The 13,626-nt window shown below is 42.7% G+C and overlaps 1 long non-coding RNA gene across 1 annotated transcript; it reads right to left on the bottom strand.

The window, feature by feature from the left end:
* Positions 1 to 8,802: 8,802 nt before the first annotated feature.
* LOC139354247 (uncharacterized) lies at positions 8,803 to 13,198 on the bottom strand. The gene is made up of 5 exons (XR_011605395.1): positions 13,063 to 13,198; positions 11,957 to 12,232; positions 11,722 to 11,875; positions 9,266 to 11,669; positions 8,803 to 9,208 (listed from the first exon to the last, which is right to left on the bottom strand). It is a non-coding gene; the product is annotated as an uncharacterized lncRNA (long non-coding RNA).
* Between the last annotated feature and the right edge of the window lie 428 nt (positions 13,199 to 13,626).

Below are 13,626 nucleotides of genomic sequence, written 5' to 3'. Positions count from 1 at the left end.
TTGAGCCATGTCACCGCGTCCCTACTGCAGAACTGAAGGGTATTGATGAAAACAATAAATTTCAGCTAAAATTTTTATTCTAGCTTTAAAACTATTGGAGCCTGCTTGCGCTGCGCAAGAAGCTCAGGAATCAACACACCAAGTCCCAATTTTTTAGCTATTGCAGTTTTCGAGATCTCATAAACAAATATTTTCGTATTTTTGTTCCATAAAATGTAAGATTAATTAATACTAAACTGGAATCTATTTTTTTCGCTTTGTGAACCACTTTTTCTTATGATTATGATTGTCGGGTCACGCAGCCGCAGCAGCCAACTAACTTCTTAATTCGATCTCTTATATTAATGGCATCGCGAAAGGTAGCTCTCTTTATCTAGCTCTCTCGTCTTTTGTGTACTTGCATTTTTCGGCCCAGCTTTCGGCTGGCTGTCCCTTTGTAAATCAGTACGAATTCTGATCTCGACATAAAACGCATTCTCGTCTCGCCTGCTGTACTCTCTCTCGCTAATAAATTGTTAACAAGCCTAAAGCAACCTGAAATTCGTATTTTAATTTAGCAACAACTAATAAAAAAGCTTATTAGTTCAACATTGGTGACCCCGACGTGATTTGTGCATAAATAATACTAAGTGCAAATCATATAAGTCTATTTATTGACTTTTTATACCCGTTACTCGTAGAGTAAAAGGGTATACTAGATTCGTCGGAAAGTATGTAACAGGCAGAAGGAAGCGTTTCCGACCCCATAAAGTATATATATTCTTGATCAGGATCACTAGCCGAGTCGATCTAGCCATGTCCGTCTGTCCGTCTGTCCGTCTGTCTGTCCGGATGAACGCTGAGATCTCGGAAACTATGGGAGCTAGGCTATTGAGATTTGGCGTGCAGATTCCTGAGCTTCTTACGCAGCGCAAGTTTGTTTCAGCACAGTGCCACGACCACTCTAACGCCCACAAACCGCCCAAAACTGTGGCTCCTACAGTTTTGATACTAGAATAAAAATTTTAGCTGAAATGTATTGGTCTCGTCAATACCTATCGATTGATCCAAAAAGAAAGTTGCCACGCCCACTCTAACTCCCACAAACCGCGAAAACCTGTGACGCCCAAAATTGTTATGCTAGATAAAAAATTTTAACTGAAATGTATTGGTCTCGACAATACCTAGCGATTGGTCCAAAAAAAAAATTTGCTACGCCCACTCTAACGCCCATAACGCTTAAATCTGTATACCGCCGGTAGGTGGCGCATTTTAATCTCGCTTTGCTGCTTGCATATCTCCATTTAGCTGAGTAACGGGTATCTGATAGTCGAGGTACTCGACTATAGCGTTCTTCCTTGTTTCATTCTTGTTTCTGCGGTGCATTGGCGTAGCAACAATCATAAGGCCTTAAATGCAGTGAGCGCTATAAATAAATAGCAGTTGGTGATTGCGGAAATTTACACATAAGGCGCAAAATCAGCTATACATAGAAGCGTACATAGCCAAGTAACGGGCTGTTATTCCCTCGTTTGCTTTGCGCTCATCTTCCCGCTGGAGCCGAATTTCGGGCATTTCGTCTGCTGTTGTTGTTGTAGCCATGCCTACGGGAGCTTTTAGAGATGTTACCGCTGATGCAAACAGGGCAATATTTTTAAAGCGCAAGGCAACGGCTTTATTTAATAGAGTGAAGCGCTTAGTGGATTCCCTATCAAGTGCGGCGTTAACTTCATGCGACGAATCCGGTCTTCATGTGAGGTTAGAGTTGATTGATGAGCTTCAAGAGTCATTTAAAAAGGTGCTCGGTGAGCTCGAAGAGTTGGATTTAGAGGAAATTGAAAGTGATTTAAGTGAGAAATTTGATGACATTCTCGTAACTCTGAAGTCATCGGTTCGATCCGAAATTTCAAAGCGCACCTCACAGCTTCTTTCGCATTCAACTTTTGCTGACGGCATCACTCCGGGAGTTTTCGGCCCCCAGCAGCGTCAGCCTCGACATAGGGCAGCATTGCTGCCCCCACTGGAGCTTCCAAAATTCGCTGGAGGTTATGCAAATTGGTCTGACTTTTATTCTATGTTTACCACGATCATAGATAGTCATCCGGACCTCACCAACGTAGAAAAGCTGCAGCATCTACGATCATGCCTGAGGGACGCAGCGTTGGAAACTATTCGCTCATTGGAAATTTCGGATGGCAACTACGCAATTGCTTTAGATTTGCTGAAAAATAGATTTGATAATCGACGTTTGGTTTTTCAGGCATACATTATTGAGATCCTGGGGCTAAAGGCGGTGCAGAGTGGTTCCGTCTCGACACTTCGGGATCTGTCCGATAAATTCAATGCTCATATTCGTGCTCTCAAGGGACTGGGCACGACAGAACAAATCGCAGGATGCATCATCGTCCAAGTTCTGTTCCAAAGGTTGGATCCGACAAGTCAGGCAAAGTGGGAAGAGCGTTTAGAGGACCCTGCCTTCGTCAATTTAATTCCTACGTGGGAGTCAATGGCATCATTTCTGGAGCAGCGATGCAGGACGTTGGAGACTATGGATTTCGCCATGGCAAACTATACGCCGGGCAATCAGGTGGGAAGTAACAGAATACCCAATGCGCGTAGATCAGCATTTGTTGCCTCGAACGCTAACCCCTGGATTTGTATATTCTGTAATGATACAGGGCATTCCATTTCTTATTGTCAGAATTTTAAAATCCTGTCTCCTGCGAATAGGCTTCAAGAAGCGAAGCGGCTCGGTCTTTGCATAAATTGTCTTAAGGTTGGTCATCAAGTTCGGCAATGCAACTCTAGTAGTTGTCGTTCATGCGGATCTAAGCACCACACCCTGCTTCACCTGGGAAACTCACCTTCTTTTCCTTCACAAGAAGGAGCACAGCTTCAAGAAGCACTTCCTTCTGCTTCACCCTCTGCACTGCCTTCCACTTCGACTGCTCTTATTGCACAGGAATTTAGTAATGATATTGTGCTCTTAGCAACGGCTAGCATTTTAGTAAAAAACCGTTCTGGGGTTTTCGTTCCCTGTCGAGCTCTACTCGATTCGGGCTCCCAACTGCATCTAATAACGTCCCGATTCGCAAATCAGCTTCAAGTAAAGAAAGTAAAATCCTCAGCATCTGTAACTGGAGTTAACAGAGCGACAGCCTAGCTTCAACGTCGACATTGGCAGCTGGAACATACCCAAAAATATACAGTTAGCTGACCCAAGGTTTTATGCTCCCCAGCGGGTGGATCTTTTAATCGGAGCCAGCCTCTTTTTCGAGATGTTGTGCGTTGGCCAAATCAAGCTCCCACCTGGATTACCCCTAATTCAAAAGACGCGTCTGGGTTGGGTTGTTTCTGGAGGCTATGGCCTTTCCAATGGCTCGGTTTTAATGTCGTCTCAAGATGAACTTCTCGCTAGTAGAGAGAATAGTTTCGATCGGTTAGATGATCTTCTTCGACGATTTTGGGAAGTGGAAAGCTGCGCCGAGCCAATTATACGCGCTACTAAGGAAGAATTGGACTGCGAAGCACATTTCGTAAGACACGTCAATCGTTTGCCAGCTGGTGATTATTCTGTTCGGCTGCCTGCCAAGTTTAATCTAGATCTTTTGGGAGAGTCCTACCAGCAAGCTTATCGAAGATTATTGTCCCTAGAGAGAAAGTTGAATCGTCAGCCATCTTTGAAGGCTCAATATGCAGCATTCATAAAAGAATATCTCGATCTAGGACATATGTCATCAGTTTCTGCCGCTGACATCGGGTTGTGCCGATATTTCTTGTCTCATCATTGCGTCATAAAGAAAGATAGCTCCACTACAAAGCTTCGCGTAGTTTTTGATGGATCGGCGGCCAGTTCCTCAGGCTATTCTCTCAACGATGTTCTTATGGCAGGCCCTGTTATTCAGCCTAAGCTGTTCCAGATTCTTCTACGGTTTCGTTCACACCCAGTAGCAATCACAGGAGACATTTGCAAAATGTACCGTTGTGTTAGGGTTCAGCCTGAGGACAGCCATTTGCAATGCATTTTGTGGAGGGACTCCCCCCAGGATCAATTGCGGGTGTTTAAGCTAGACACCGTTACTTATGGCACGAAGCCAGCATCATTTCTGGCTGTGCGAGCTATGCATCAGTTGGCAGCAGACGAGCATACAGCGTTTCCGCTTGGGGCTGAGGTCATTCGTCGCGATTTTTATGTGGATGATTTGATATCTGGAGCCAAGTCCAAGGAAGAGGCAGTCATCATTATGGATCAGGCATCAAAACTTCTAGCCAAGGGAAAATTTAAGCTTAGAAAGTGGTGCTCCAATGTGTCGGCTGTTTTGGATGGAGTTGTTGTTCTGTTGCTGTTGCTTCGTCTTGTCCAGCGCTCACATTTATGGGATGACATCAAATCATTGCAGTCAAAGGGAATGGTGCACTCCTCCAGCTCGCTCGCATCTCTTTCGCCATTCATTGACCAATTTGGGCTTCTTAGAGTGGATGGCCGGCTGAGGAATTCTTCTCTGGATTTTAATGGGCGTCATCCAATTATATTACCACGGAGTCATTCGGTCACTATTGCCATTATTACTCATTTTCATGAACGCAATCTGCACACGGCCACGGGCATTACTTGGCATAATTCGATCCCAATATTGGCCTATTGGGGGGAGAAAGACGGTAATGAAGGCGGTAAACAAATGCATTAGATGCTTTCGAATGAAGCCTCGAGAAGTGGAGCATATAATGGCGGATCTTCCAAAGGAACGACTTGATGGATCTCATGCATTCGAAGTCACTGGCATTGACTTTTGCGGGCCATTTCTCTACAAGTCAGAGGTGCGAAGCAAGCCTCCAGTAAAATGCTACGTTTGTGTCTTCATTTGCTTCGCCACGAAGGCTATTCATCTGGAGTTGGTCAAGGATCTCTCTACGGTATCGTTTCTACATGGCCTCAAACGATTTATATGCACTAGAAGAAGGCCGCGGCAGATTTGGTCTGATAATGCAACCAACTTTGTTGGAGCTCGCAATGAGCTGCTCGAACTAAGGCGTCTTTTCCTCAGCAGTGATCATCAGAGAGCTACATTGGACTTTTGCCTAGCTGAGGCTATTGATTGGTGTTTCATTCCTCCTAGGTCGCCTCACTTTGGCGGTCTTTGGGAAGCGGCTGTAAAGATCGCTAAGCATCATTTCTACCGCGCTGTTGGCACTGCTGTTTTAGCCTTTGAGGAGTTGCGGAACCTGGTGTGTCACATTTCGGCGGTTGTTAATTCTCGACCATTAGTCTCGATTTCAGAAAACCCAGCTGATCTGGATGTATTAACCCCAGCACATTTTTTGAATGGTGGTCCGCCTTCTTCTTTCGTCGAGCCGGATGTGACCAGTCTTAACTTCAATCGCTTGGATGGATGGCAACGCGTGGCTTACTTGCAGCAGATCTTTTGGTCCCGATGGAAGGAAGAATACCTAACACTGCTACAACAGCGCTCCAAGTGGCGCACCCCAAAACCTGGCCTGGTTGTCGATGACTTAGTTCTGGTTAAGGACGAAAGCTTGCCTCCCATGAAGTGGCCCCTCGCCAGAGTGATCGAGCTTCTCTTCGGTGGAGATGGGGTTGCTCGAGTTGCCGTTCTGAAGACAGCATCAGGAGTGACAAAGCGAGCAGTAAACAAGCTGTGTCTGCTACCCCTTAAGGATAATGTTGAAGCCCAGGCTTCCAACGGGGGGAGTATGTCGGGTCACGCAGCCGCAGCAGCCAACTAACTTCTTAATTCGATCTCTTATATTAATGGCATCGCGAAAGGTAGCTCTCTTTATCTAGCTCTCTCGTCTTTTGTGTACTTGCATTTTTCGGCCCAGCTTTCGGCTGGCTGTCCCTTTGTAAATCAGTACGAATTCTGATCTCGACATAAAACGCATTCTCGTCTCGCCTGCTGTACTCTCTCTCGCTAATAAATTGTTAACAAGCCTAAAGCAACCTGAAATTCGTATTTTAATTTAGCAACAACTAATAAAAAAGCTTATTAGTTCAACAATGATATTTAATTCAAAGAAATGTATTTTCATATTTTTGTTCTCCTAATATGAAAGATTAATTAAGAAAATATGGATCTCAATACATAAAGGAATAGTATTAATTTTTTATTTATTTTATTTTATACCTAGAACATACCCATACTAGTCTGGGTGCCACCTTTTACACCCGTTCCCGGCCGATAACTTGTTATCGGGTCCCCAGCGTTGATTCTGAAACAGCTGCTCAATGAGTTGGCGAATCAAAATGACCAGGCGGCTCGGGTCTTGTCGCGCGTTCAAATATGGCTACCGATTAGTAAATTGGTGTGACCAGGAAGTTCGTGGGTTGGCGCGCGCCTAAAGAATAAGTTTAACTTTTGTCGCTTATGTGCATCTACTTTGAGTTCAACTTGGAATTGTTACGGTATGGTCGCCACAGTATTTATTAAACAGTTTTCGAATTTCTTTATATTTTAATCATAGAACATTTTATTTACTAAAAACCATAATCCTTAAAATATAATTCCTAAGCACGGAAGAACTCTATAGATAAAGGGACAAAAGGGAAATGGAGACATGCAAGCAGCAAAGCGAGATTGAAATGCGCCACCCAACCGCGATCTCGATATATGGTTATGTGCGCGGTAGACAGACTTAAGCGTTATGGGCGTTAGAGTGGGCGTGGCAAACCTTTTTTTTTGGTCAATTGATAGGTATTGACGAGACTAATACATTTAAGTTCAAATTTTTTTCCAGTATGAAAATTGTGGGCGCCACAGGTTTAGGCGGCTTGTGGGTGCTAGAGTGGGCGTAACATACTTTTTTTGGGTCAATCGATAGGTATTGACGGGACTAACACATTTAAGTTAAAATTTTTTTTCTAGCCTGAAAATTATGGGCGCCACACGTTAAGGCGGTTTGTGGGCGCTAGAGTGGGCGTGGCAATTTTTTTTTAGATCTATAGGTGTTGAACTGACCAATACATTTCAGTTAAAATTATTTATTTGGCATGTAAATTAAGGGCGCCACAGGCTTGGGCGATTTGTGGGCGTTAGAGTTAGCGTGGCATATTCTCATAACAAACTTGCGCTGCGTACAAGGCTACGCAATCTAAATCTGAAATCCCAATTCTCTATCTATGATAGTTTCCGAGATATACGCGTTCATATCTACAATTTTTTGAAGTTTGTGGGAGGTTTGTTGACCTGCGCTGCGCAGGAATCTTGGGAATTTGCATGCCTAATCCCAGTATTGTAGCTTTTATAGTTTTCAAGATCTCAGCGATCATAGATCGACTCGGCTAGTGATCCTGATTAAGAATATATATACTTACATATTACGCTTCCTTCTACCTGTTACTTATTTTTCGACGAATCTAGTATACCCTTTTACTCTACGAGTAACGGGTTTAGCTACAAAACACCCCATAGCCAAAAAGAAGATGTAGATAAACAAGTCGAAAAAGTAATTAAATTAAAACTAAAGAATATATATACCTTTTGGGGTCAGAAACGCTTCCTTCTACCTGTTATATACTTTCCGGCGAATCTAGTGTACCCTTTTACTCTAAGAGTAACGAGTCTAACTACAAAACACCCCATAGCTAAAATGAAAAAACAGATAAACAAGTCGAAGAACTATTCAAATATGGCATAGTAGAATCTTTAGTATCAGAATGCAATAGTCTATTATAGAATATTATAATTTAATTATTAACTATTTATGTGAATATTTCAAAATTGAAAACATAAAACCTACCCCTCACCAATGGAATAATGGAAAGAAGCCGCAGAACATTTAACGAAAACGTTAGATCAAACATCTCATCTGGCAAAACAGATTGGGATGTTTGGCTTATATACTTTACTGATTGTTTCAGGAGCAACAACCTCTGTGCACATGATTAGTGTCCATATGAATTAGTTTTCGGTAAAACTTCAAATTTGTCAAAGGAATTTAATAGTATAGATAAGATAGAATCACTATATAATATAGAAGATTACGCTAAGGAATTTATGTTTAGACTAGAACAGGCATATAAAAGAACCATATTAATGTTAGAGACAAATAAACAAAAACGTAACTATGACGAATATAGCTTAAACTTCGAAATTAAAATTAAAATTAAAAAAAATGACGTAGGACATAAATTAGACTTTAAATATGCAGGACCATATAAGGCGGAAAGTATAGGAGAAAAGGATAACAATTTCAAATACAAAAAATTAAAAACAAAGAGTGCATAAGGATCGATTAAAGATCTTTTATTAAAAACCTTCGTGTGGCCATACATAAGTTAAAAAAATTTAAGTAAATTTATAGTTTTCTAATTCGGGAAAAATATAATCAAAACACAGAAACTCTTTATTAATCATAAAACATTTTATGCACCAAAACCGTAATAATAATAATATTTTAATCATACAACATTTTATACATCAAAAACCGTAATCTTTAAAATAGTCCCTACAAAATAACTCCATTTTATTACTTTACTTTTTAAAAGGAGGGAGATGTTGTCTGCATATATCATTGTAGCGAGTACCCACTGTACCAATGCCAACATTGTGTTACAATGCACTTGCGGAAACATAAAGACCCGGTCGTTAAGTACCGGTCCGCAATACGATCACCCAAAATGCGCCTCAGAGCCCAATATATGAAAGTTCAAGTGTCACTGGGAGGTGTTGGACAATGGATGTTAAATTGCATCTGGATGAACTAAATTATGATTTTTATTGTTATATGATAATATCACATTTCATTTTATTTTAAATTTACAATATTTTTTCTTTATCTTATGCATTTTTTGATTTTCTCAACACTTCCAATAAATCCGATTGGAATTTATTTCGCTATCTGCCATTCCTGACATAATTTCCGTCTGCGCTCGCTCCTCTTGCCTTTCTCGAGCTTTCTTCACAAGCTCGGCCATGTGTCCTACATTTGCGCGCAAGGCGAACCACCGCTTAGTCACATTTTATTTTTTTCACTGCCTGCAAGGATATAAGGTACCTGTGCTTTTTGGTCAGGTTTTAAGTTTTTGTCCGGACATCTTTGTAGGGCACAATAAACCCAGCTTCCATGAAGGACTGGGCCATCTCCATGTACACAAGGAAATTTTTCTGGGCTCCCCGCCACTGCTCGATGTTCTCCTGCCATATGTCAATCAGCAGGAGCGCCATCTGCATAAACTACCTTAGCGTGCTACCGGTGGTTCGCATATAATCGTCTGTAAAATTAAAAACAATGAACTATTACCAATATAAAAAGCATTCTTTGTTCATACCTATAGATCCGGCGCCTTCCTTTATTAAAAGTTTTCCGTCATTATTGTTTTGTTGTGAATATTTCAATTTTCACTGTCAAGAAGAAGAACTCAGAGTTGCACGGAACAACTTCGCCTAACTATCGTATGAGAAACTAACTGGGAAATTCGCCGTTCCGACAAAATCGTATGTACCATCCGTTCAAAGGGTGGTAGATGGTGGAGGGATCTCTCTGGGATGACGCTATGTAGTTCGGGATGCTGTTGAATGACGTATTAACAATGAGTATCACAATAGTCCAATTTGGTCTACTGTAACGAACTGATTTTTGTGTCTGCTCGCTACGAGATTCGTGCGGCAAGCTCAGAAGATTGTGTGTTCGTCCCACAAAATTTAAGTGACATGACTGCCCCGTAGATCAGTGAGAAAACACAGGGTTCAAGTGGCAACAGTGGGATTTATTCTCGTGGTATTAGTGCAGCGGTTGTGTGACTGGGCTGGCTTCGGTATCTCCTTGCTCTTGCTTCGCCGGCTGCTAGTGCCCCTCTTTCTGGCTTGTCGACGTGTTGACTCGACGTCCGCTGGATCCTGTGTCTTGGGACGCTCGTAGTGGCTGCATCTGCTCGCTTGCCGACGCGCTGCCTCAGGGTCGCTTGTCGCGCCGTTGACTCGCAGAGAATTCGGCCTTGCGAGCTTAGGGAAGCGTCACCGTTCTCAGACTAGGGTGAACAAGCTTTGCTTTCCAGGCTAACGCCTTTCGAGACAAGACCTGTCCCTTGCTCTGTCCCGGACGGTCCCGCTAGGTTCTGGCTCAGATCGCGCTGACAGTCAAGGCTAACGCCAGAAAGCTGCTCAGCAGTTCACTTTGCTTTACGCCTAGCGCAGATGAACGTTCCACCCGGCTTCACCCTAATGCTTAACGTCCGCTACGCTCCTGCGCTCCCCAATGAGCTTAGCGCGGCGATGAAGATGTCTGCTGGCGTCGCTGCCGACGTCCTCTGCGCTGTCTCCTGACCAGTAGCTCGGTGTTCTGGCACTCGGGGAGTTGGGCGGTGGCTGTTCGGGAACTTCGCCGGTAATCGCAGGGCTCTCCAGGCGAACGCCTCTTGAAACCGCAAATCGATCCACCGCTCGTCCGTCACGCAAGGTCCTGCTTGGTCGGGCAAGGTACGCTGGGTCTCAGACAACTTTCCTCCCCAAGCTAACGGTTCTTCGTCGTAGGACTCTTTTGCTTGTCTCGGACAGACCCGCCGGGCGACTCGCCAGGGTGTGGTCGTGACAAAGTTGGAAAACAAACGCCTTGACTTAGCCGTGTGATACCTTCCGGAACTCAGCCACTTGTGTCTCAATTGGGAGATTCCTGAAGTCCCAATCCCGAACGTCTCGACGTGGCTATCTTGCTCCTTATGCGCTTCCCACGGCGCTGCTTCCGACGACTCGCTTGGTCGTGGCTCCCTCGTAGATTACTTGCTTGACTGACTGTTCACTTGGTACTTTGACTGATCTTGAAGGCTTGACTCCTCGTGATTGACTGATCCAGCTGCCAGCGCTCTGCGGCCTTATTTAGGGCCCCCGCGAACCGTTATTTCCCTTTTGCGCACGGCCTGCTGGATCTCCCACCTCTGGGTCCAAAGTCCGTGACTCCTGGTTGACCCACTTGTCCTTCACGTACCGCTTCCAACAGATGCTCTGCCCACTTCTGCCGTCCCGCTGATTCCCGTGATGCTTGTGATGCTTGTGCTCTACCGGTCCAAAGTTCACGGGGGAGTCCAAAGTCCATTGAAGTTCCGCGAAGGCTCCATTCTCTCTCGATCTCTATCCTTGGTCTCCAAACTCTCCCGCTCTCCATCCTTGGTTTCCAAACTCTCTGGATCTCCATCCTTGGTCTCCAAACTCTCTCGCTCTCCATTCTTCGTCTCCAAACTCTCTCGTTCTCCATCCAAGTCTCCAAACTCTCCTCGTCACGCCGTGGACGCGCCTTCGCCGCGTATCTGGTAAGCGGCCGGCCATCTGCTGCTGCTTCTATTTGTGGGGAGTTATTCAACTCCTTACACTACTTATATTCAGTTTTAGCCATTTTCATATTTCGCTCGAATAACTTAAGCCACTCGTTCCTTTTCAGATCTTCAAAATTATGGTAATTTTTTTATTTTCTATTTCCAGAAGCTTTTCTCTGGCGCTGCTCATTCTTTTTCTCTGTTGAGAGCAGGATTGTTAATCATCAGCATCGACAGTAGCATGATCATTGGCTAAATCTAAATTAAAGGCTTGCGAAATATATGTCACTTAAAAGGTAGAGATTTAATGGCTTATTGCTTTCGACTATTAATTCTTTTGAATTGATCGCTTTTGAGTAAGATAAAATGGACTTTATCCTTTTGTAGTGCTTCGAAGTAAAAACAAAAATAATACAATAATAACAATCTGTAAAACAATAATTTTAAATCTTTTCTTGAAATATGCATTCGTTACCTACCTATATTTTTATGTAGGTTTTTTATTTTTATACCGACTTTCAACGCACTTGGGCCGTATCTCGCCGTCGGATCAACGATTTCTTGTACGAAAGGTGGTGTTCCTTCCATACATGTCCACCTCCCACAGAAACAACAGAAATTGGGTGACATCCTCTGACCAAGTCATTTTTATATTTGTTGTGAAGAGAATCATTTAATAAAAGTTGGTAAATAAATAAATCACAACACAATTACCTGCTCCGTATTCGCTTTTCAGCTGTTGTGGGCTGCTTAATAGTGCTGGAAAATGGTGGTGGAAAATACCACAAAATCGTCTTCGCAGCCCTGTTGTAGCGTGTAATGGTTGGATGAAATCGGGAATCTGCAGTTGCGGGGCACGCTATTAGGGTCTGGCACTTGCTCGTCGGCTTTGGGGGTGGAGGTCTTGCGCCTACAGATTCGCGTACTGACTACACATTATTATCAATAAGATCAGAAATAAGCGTGCTAGCGACAAGAGAGAATAGTAAACTGAAACCGGAAGAGAACGATAAATAAATTCAGGAATAAGTATTATAGGGACAGAAAAGTTTTGGAGAAAGTAAGCTATTCGAATCCACGGGTGGTATTGTGGTCGCGTATGGCCCTCCCAACCTATGATCACCATCTTAAAGCATGGCTTCGGTGAGCCCTTTGATACCCTACGATCGAGAAATCATCGGCTTAGTTCAGTTCAATGTTATTTACAGATCCATGGTTTTATTTCTGTTCGAAAAGCTAATTAATTTTCCGTGGATAGCGATACAAGTCATATTTAATATTTATAAAATAAAACATAAAGTATTTGAAAAAAATAAGGCATAGGAAGATAATGTTCATGTTATAACAATATGTATTTTACTAAATATAAATTTAAGGTTAAAGAAATAGTTTTTGATAGTACTAGCTTGCCTGTATTATTTTTCTCTCTAAAAACTTCTTCAAGGACCTTCTCTAAAATTTATCAATTCATGTTTTCAGGCAATTAGAGACTTTAGGAGTTAACAATAGGCGATCGTAATTTATACTCAACTTCTTTTGAAAATCCCAAATTAATTCATAGAGAATGCAAATAACCCAAGGTATTTTAATTAGCTCATTATTTTTAGAACGCGCGAACGATTTAAACTAAACTTGTAACCCGTTCTGAATTCATCGTACTTCCTTGAATGCTTTACAATAACAAAATGTTCATTTAAACCTAAAAAAAAAAAATTTAGCTCTTCTTAAATTAAATTAATGCTTCTCGGCGCGCATTATCTCTTTTGACCCGATCGACTTGTTAATTTCTTTTAGTTTGTTAAATATAACTATTGCTTTACATGGTGTTGCCACTTGAGGCTTTAGAAAAAAATTGCTGTTTGTTTTATGGCTTACATATCTTTGATTTCATTGATTTTCTTTTCACATTAATTCTTAAATTCGGTTTCTCAAAGCGCGTTGGTTATATAACAGGGTTAGGACTGATCCAATACGAAAGAGGGTTTTTATCTCCATTAAGGTTAAACCCGGTTGGCTAGGTTAAGGCCGTTCACACACGCGGCGCTTTTACAACATAAACGGGTATAAATCCCTAAATCTGCGGCAGCGATATTCCACTCGGAGACCTCCCAGACGGCTACACGCACCCCTTAAAACTCGGCTGGTGTACGGATGCGCGGCATGATGGGCATCGGAACAGGTTATATAATTGAGTTAAATTGCCATCTGGTCCGCTCTACATAAAACTGCTTCTTGGACGGCACTACATGACCCGTAGATAGGGGTACTTCAGGGCACTAATCTCTCCATATCATTCCTCGCGGGCCAACCTGACGATTGGGCCCCGAGATTTGATTTTTGGGCCTTCTTGAGGTGGTAAATCCTCCAGTAAATTGGCCGAATCA

This window comes from Drosophila suzukii (assembly GCF_043229965.1).
Source record: "Drosophila suzukii chromosome 2 unlocalized genomic scaffold, CBGP_Dsuzu_IsoJpt1.0 scf_2c, whole genome shotgun sequence".
Taxonomy (NCBI): Eukaryota; Metazoa; Arthropoda; class Insecta; order Diptera; family Drosophilidae; genus Drosophila; species Drosophila suzukii.
The sequence above is the reverse complement of the archived record's forward strand: the minus strand, read 5'-3'. Positions and strand labels throughout refer to the sequence as shown.